The sequence below is a fragment of the Sinocyclocheilus grahami genome, unplaced genomic scaffold (assembly GCF_001515645.1).
Source record: "Sinocyclocheilus grahami isolate Dianchi unplaced genomic scaffold, SAMN03320097.WGS_v1.1 scaffold408.1, whole genome shotgun sequence".
Taxonomy (NCBI): domain Eukaryota; kingdom Metazoa; phylum Chordata; class Actinopteri; order Cypriniformes; family Cyprinidae; genus Sinocyclocheilus; species Sinocyclocheilus grahami.
In genome coordinates this window covers 404,582-411,598 of record NW_015505587.1, presented here as the reverse complement: position 1 = coordinate 411,598, position 7,017 = coordinate 404,582, and the positions used below count along the sequence as shown (strand labels likewise).

At 38.8% G+C, this 7,017-nt stretch overlaps 1 protein-coding gene across 2 annotated transcripts in view; it reads left to right on the top strand.

Moving 5' to 3' along the window:
- The first annotated feature begins 294 nt into the window (after positions 1-294).
- LOC107550826 (oxysterol-binding protein-related protein 3-like) overlaps positions 295-7,017 on the top strand; it is a 74,965-nt gene continuing 68,242 nt past the window's right edge. For both annotated transcript variants that reach the window (XM_016232209.1, XM_016232210.1), the window contains exon 1: positions 295-332. The gene's annotated coding sequence lies outside the window, so the exon portion shown is untranslated. The remainder of the gene's footprint in view (positions 333-7,017) is intronic.

Here is a 7,017-nt window from a genome sequence, read left to right as displayed (position 1 = left end):
TGTAGCCTATACCCAGAGGCGGACAGTAACTAAATACATTTACTTGAGTATTGTACTTAAGTACACTTTTTGAGTATCTGTACTTTACTTGAGTATTATTTTTTCTGGGAACTCATGACTTTAACTTCACTACATTTGAAAGATAAATATTGTACTTTTCACTCCACTACATTTCTATCAAGATCCTCGAAGTAGAAAGTCGTTACTATGTAGCAGCTTTGAAAGTCAGTGGGTGATTTTTTTCTTCTCTAAAATGTGACTTTCTTTTTTTCAGACAGTTTATCAGTAATCACTTTTGGGGCTTTGTACCACTAGTAACTTCTCTTTAAAAGGTAAGTTAAAAACGCGATAACTGTTGTAAATATCGGTGTCATTTTTTCTTCTTCTTATGTTTTTCACAGTTTTATTAGCCCGGCATGCCGTGCAATCCGGAAACATGTCAATGCATGATTGTAAGTAACACCGTTACTGCAAGTCGAGACAAAAAAAAAGCGCTATAATTTCTTATGCGTTTAGGAAACTATTTGATCCCGGGCGTAGATGGCAGGAATTCATGTAGTTATAACAGCTACAAATTGAAAATGGATCTCACAGGCTGCAAATGTCTTCAATAACATCTCAAATTATGAATGACGGGGGTTAACATTGCCTTATAATCAGTGCCACCATATCATGAGAAATAAAGCTTTAACCTAGTGTGCAACCTAATGTTAATTAGTACAATTGTATTTTTAAAGTTTAGATGTTTTACATCGGCTGATCAGCATCACATAGTGCATAGGTGCATATCGAGAAACAAAAATAATAAAAAAAAAACAGAAAAAAGACATAGCCTTAAGTTCAACAATATGGAAATAAATCAAACAATATATTGCCACTTTTTGTGATATATCTTTACGCATCTACCTGAATAATGTCTTAAATTACTTATCTAAGGACTTTGATGCATTTGCGTTTAATTGTTATTTAAATCTGTTTGTAACATTGTTATAATGCTAATGTAAATCAGCTAATTAGATTTTTGATTTTTACATAATTTTAGCCCATAACTGTGGGCTAAACAGCCCAATTTTTATACTTTATTTATACTTAAAATATTATTTATCCACATATCTTTGGTGATTCAGAGTAGGCTAATCTAAATGCATGAAAAATATGTTTAAAACATATTTCCTTCATCCATCTCATGCATCCTTTTTATGGTGCATTTGGCCAGTTTATTGTACAGGTGTATGGACATTACTGCAAGCCCCTGTCCCTTTTCATGAAATATGGTAATAATTCAAAATAAATAAAGATTACATTTATAAAAAAATCCCTCAGAGGACCTCAGATGATGTCAACCCTGAAACAACATACAGAACTACCAGATTTTGCTATAAGTTTGATTGCATCATATAATAATTGCTGTTAATAGTGTTCATCGTCTGTTTGATTACGTCTTTAATTGATTTTTCCGTACATTTCTGCCATATGTACATAAACTGACAGTCACCACTACTACTAAATATTGTAGAAACTTAATTTTCTGTAAAGTTGCTTTGCGACGATTTGTATAGTAAAAAGCGCTATATAAATTAACTTGAATTGAATTGAATTAAATACATTTTAGATTTAGGCGGTCTGCTCATATAGCTGCAAATTTCAGAGTTCTGCCTCAGTTGCAAGGGGATGAGTTCACTGCCCTTTCTCATAAAAATAACCTAAAGGGAAGTTCCATATCATACATTCTGACTTCTATTTCGGTGCTAGGTATGTCCCAGTCTGGACAAACCTAAAGGATGCATTAGAGGCTGTAATTTCCTTTTCCATCAATATTGGATTATGGTGCCATTATGGTGCACTTTTCATTTCTTCAACTCTTTGTGCACTTTCTACAGCTTCTCTGCTTCCCACTGTGCAGTCCAGCTCTCAGGGTAGTGGCTGTGAGTGTGAAAAACACTGCTAGATATACCATATATAACTTTAAGCTAAACTCTGGAAACATGACTGGGCCAAAGCGCTCCGGAAGTATTTGAAGGTTTGAGTTCTATGAGGACAACCACATAAATGTTTATTGGCTTTTTGGTATCATCTATCACCTATTGCGACTGCAGCTGTGCAGGTAATCTTGCTATGTATGGGGCTGCACATAACTGTGTCCTTTAACAAAAAAACAGAAACCTTTATTTTCCCACCAGGACAACAGCCTGAGCTCAGGACCGCTTTACGAAACCACACATGCTGTTGCCATAGTCACAGTGTGAGGTGAAATAAGCTGAGTTTGATATGAGACATCAGGAGGCTGGTAGTGGTTTGATTCTGCGATTCTTTCATTCTTTACTTATGGGAACTTCTCCGATCTCAGCTGAGTATAGGAAATGTGTTGTGGATGGAGTGTGAGTTTGTACAGGGCTTTGAGAGCAGATGCTGTGGTTGCTCAAGCGCAGTGGCAGGTGTTGCCTCTGTCTGCCTTCCTCATCCATTAAAGATGTGATTTCTAAACCTAAACAGGTAGGTTTAGGTTACAGCTGGAAAGACACCATTCTGTCTCAGACTTGTCTGGTTTTCGCTATATTCATATGTTGCTTATTTAAAGCAATGTGTGTTTGCATGCTGCATTCACCACAGTTGAGGCAAAATCTGATATCTTTAACACTGTGTTTAAGCCTTGACTTAATGACACATTGTCTCATCATTTCAGTTCAGACAGTCTGCGTTGTAGACAGCCGATGTCAATTGCTCAGCTCAACTTTCCTTTGGTGTCATTTAATTGTTGTCTTTGTGTTGTATAAAGAGGGCAATTTCCACAATGAAATCTTCTTCCTTTACAAAAAACACAGAAAAATTGCATTTAAATATTTATTTTATTTATTCATGATGTTTCTACAAGTCAAACCTCTTGCCAGAATTTCATCTTTTAGCAATGAAATTTTATTTCTTTTTTCTCAAACATTTTCCCCCGGTTTCACAAACAAGGCTTAAGCCTAACCCCAGACTAAAATGTAAGTCTGAGCTGTTTCAACTGAAAGAAACTTGCAGTAATTGATCTTGAAATATGTCAGTGCCCTTGTTTTGTCTCAATATGATGTTCTCTAATGATGCGATGGCACTGCAGACGGCAGCCTCATTGTTTGGCTCTCCAGTGTTTATACTGTTTTTGTTCGTTTTTCCTGTTTTTTGTTTCTCAAACACGATCAGTTTTACCAGGGATGAGCTGCTGAACATTCGGCAGAACACAGCACACAATCTTTTACCGGATTTCGTTTATTCGGACGTTTTGCTGAACGTTGTAGTCGGCGGAGCTGCTGCGCTGATCAAGCGCTTCAGGATGCGCAGACGGGGGAAGAGAGCCGGCGTGCTCGTAAAGCTCAGGAAGCGCGGATTCAGAAGGCCATTGCCGAGCATCCATATGGCGAATGTCCGCTCTCTACCCAACAAAATGGACAAACTTCTTCTGCTCTCCCGGACAAATAAGGATTTTTCACGCTCTGCTGCTCTGTGTTTCACGGAAACCTGGCTGAATGACGCCATTCCGGACAGCGCGCTACAACTGCCGGGCTTTCAGCTGTTCAGAGCAGACCGCGATGCAGAATCAACGGGGAAATCACGCGGCGGCGGGACATGCTTTTACATCAACGAAAGGTGGTGTACAGATGTTACAGCGTTAAAGAAGATGTGCTGTTCCGATCTAGAAGCGCTTTTCATTAACTGTAAGCCGTTCTATTCGCCGCGGGAGTTTCACTCGTTCATTCTCGTGAGTATTTACATCCCTCCGCAAGCACACGTGAGCTCAGCTTTACAGAAACTCGCTGATCTGATCACAGACACAGAACAACAACACCCGGACTCTGTTTTAATCATTCTCGGGGACTTTAATAAAGCAAATCTTTCCCGTGAACTGCCAAAATACAGACAGCATATTACATGTCCCACCAGAGACAGTAGTATACTGGACCATTGTTACTCCACAATAAAGGATGCATATCGCTCGGTCCCCAGAGCAGCTGTAGGACTCTCTGACCACTGCCTGGTTCATCTTATACTGATTTACAGGCATAAACTTAAATCTGCTAAACCTGTAGTAAAGTCTGTAAAGAGATGGACCAACGAAACAGAGCAGGCATTGCAAGCCTGTTTCATCTGCACTGATTGGAGTGTTTTTGAAGCAGCCACCAACGATCTGAACGAGCTCACGGAATCTGTAACTTCATTTATCAGTTTCTGTGAAGAATGTGCATCCCTACCAGGACTCATTTAACATTCAATAATGATAAGCCATGGTTTACAGCAAAACTTCGTCATCTTCGTCAGGCCAAAGAGGACGCCTACAAAAGGGGGGACAAAGTCTTGTACAATCAGGCCAGAGACTTGCTTGATTAATGCTGAGGATTCTTACTGGAGTCTTGTCAGCTGCATCCTAACAGAGGAAGAAACAGATCGATAAAGACATCAAGTCAGTTAGATAATGCTGTTGTCAAATACTGAAGATCATATGCTGCGTTCACACCATGTTCTACTTAGAGCTGTTCATGTCCTTGGACCGGGAACTGTGTGTTTCTATGGCAACACTATCGATGCCTAAATTAATCTGCAGCAGTCAGGTACAGTGGTCATGTGGTACAAGTAGAAGCTCTCAGAAAATTCCCAGATTACAGATGGTAATTATAAGTTCTACAAGGACATGAATCCTTTTTCCAAGTTGGAATCTTGTAATTATGGCAAATACAACATGAGATGAATGCACTTATACACTCTAAAAAATGCTGGGTTAAATATAACCCAGAGCTAACATCCCAACCGCTGGGTCAAAACAACCCAATAGCTGGGTTTGTCCCTTTTTAACCCAGCGCTTTTTTAGAGTGTACGTACCTGGTTTACTGTAAAAAGAGCTGGTCTTTGAAATACCATCTGGGTGATGTCAGGTTTGTCTTGACAACTTTTCTGTGAAGAGCAAACATTAAAGTTACAGTCTTTATAAGGGCATCTGACTGAAGGGTTTACATTTAATTGTGCAGTGTGCCAGTCAATAAAGTGATCCTCCTCAGAACAGGTCTCAGTTAACCCACATGACATACAGCTGCTCTGGAGTTTTGCTGTGAGGTGGCATAAACATTTTAGTGCATGAAGTAATTTAAATGTATGTACATGCCTGATGTGAACAACGACATTGTTTCGTTCTTGTATAACTTCCATGTTTGAACATAGAGACAGGGTTTCACAGACAGGGCTTAGCTTAAGCCAGGACTAGGCCTTGGTTAAATTAAGATATTTAAATAACTTTTATAAAAATGCCTTAAGAACTTTACTGGTGTGCATCTTGAGACACGACAATGGCACTGACATATTTTATTTTCAGTTAAGACAGCTTGAACATGCATTTTAGTCTGAGACTGGCCTGTGAATCCGGGGGTTAATGCTTATATAACGTTAGCTGTGCTCTCTTTTCACAGTTATAAGGGCCATACTTACACTTCCAAAGCATCTCTTCCACTTCCTCTCTTCTCTTCCTTCCAATGAACCAATTCCCGCTCAGATCCCGCTCCGACATAAAATTTCTCTAGTAGGCCTAATTGTTTAATGTTTGTAACGAAATTCTTGGATTATTGTCTAAAATTAAGCATGCCGATAAAATAGCAATTATCATGTTTCAGAGCGAAATTCTTACATTCCTCTTAATTTTATTAGTTTCTACGACGTCAGCAGGTTTTATTCTTTTTTAAATTAATTTATTATTATTTATTAATTTTAAGTAATAATGATTTTAATAAGTAATTACGAAATATAATAATTCGTTCCACGATTTGGGCCTACTAAAACTAAGGAACGAATGAATTAATTCTTCAGAAAGGCGCTCTGCGCTCTTAAGGAAATATTACCACTCCGCTCCAACTCCGCTCCGCTCACATGCTCTGGTCAGAGAGAGCCGATCCAAATCCGATAATTTTTTATTTATTTTTCCCGATTGTACGAATTATTCTGTTACTTCTGAAGCCATAGGATAGCTTAATGTGAGCTACATATGAATATTTAAGTCCTTACATTAAAGTTCATACAAACTCTTTTCTTCGCCTTTAAACACTGGTCGCGTTCGGTTACAGCAGTCAGCAGTATGTGTTCCCATTATACTTGATTTGTAAATACATGTCTATGATTTTGCAAAAAGGACTTTATCTTCTTGCCGGAGTTTAATGTTGTTTTGTTACTTGCTACCGGATGTCTGTGAGAACAAAACACGGGCGTAGATAAGACTATAAATTGTTTTTAGCGTGCACAGTAACTGAAATTTAAAACTGTTAAAAGAAAGGCTTAATAACTGTTGCACAGATTACTCCACGCATCAATTTCTCTTCCCTTTGTGCTTTGCAGTTTTTAACACGAAGCGCTTACAATGTGCGCACATTGTAAGAGCTTCGTGCTCATAGACTGTCAACCCTCTACATTGCGAGTAAATCACTCGCATATGCGACTAAATCTTCACTCTGGGCGACTAAATGATGTCTAATATTAGCCAATGGCTAATAAATTCTCAGATTTTACTCGCCAGTGTGTGAGTTGGAGGCTGAGTATATGATTAGCACAGATATATTTTCACGCACAGTCACAGAACACTCTGATTGAGCGCTTCAGAGTTTCACTCTCCGTCAAGCGATCTGATATTTTTCAGTTCATTTGAATGGATGCGCAGCGCACCTGTGTTTGTGTATTTGGCACGACTCGCCGTCGCTTTCTCTCAAACGCGCAAAGAGCGAGAGTCTTACATAACATGCAGAATTGATGCGCTACATGTAAACGATATACTTTGTTGTATTTTCCTGTAAAAATAACAGTTACTTTGGAATACTTCAGCTTTTAGAACTGCCGGGTTTTCCTGTAGTAGGCGGAACTAATGCGCAAACGACAATCTCATTGGCTGGTGCTCACCTAATATCGTCCCTGATTTGATTTCAGTGAATCCGTTCGAGCAAACGCACACAATCTGATTAATATTCATGAATCCAGTAGCTCATTAATCCTTAGTGCGTTTTTATATTGTTC